We start from the raw sequence: 251 nt of genomic DNA on the forward strand, positions 1-251 counted from the left end.
GAGGGAACTGATTTCTCTCAAAAAAAAAAATTTATATAACTTTTTATATAACAATATATTACATATATTATTTATATAATAATATATTATATATATTTATGTCTAAGTTTAAAACATAACACCTCATGTGGCAATGTAGTTAATGTCTTCTTTTGTATAGATTTGATGCAGGTTCGAACCCCACACATTACATCTATTTTCCTCAATTTTAGTTTAACGAGTCAATTTCGAGCCGAACACGAACACATTGT

This window comes from Phalaenopsis equestris, unplaced genomic scaffold, assembly GCF_001263595.1.
Source record: "Phalaenopsis equestris unplaced genomic scaffold, ASM126359v1 Scaffold001105, whole genome shotgun sequence".
NCBI classification, from domain to species: Eukaryota; Viridiplantae; Streptophyta; class Magnoliopsida; order Asparagales; family Orchidaceae; genus Phalaenopsis; species Phalaenopsis equestris.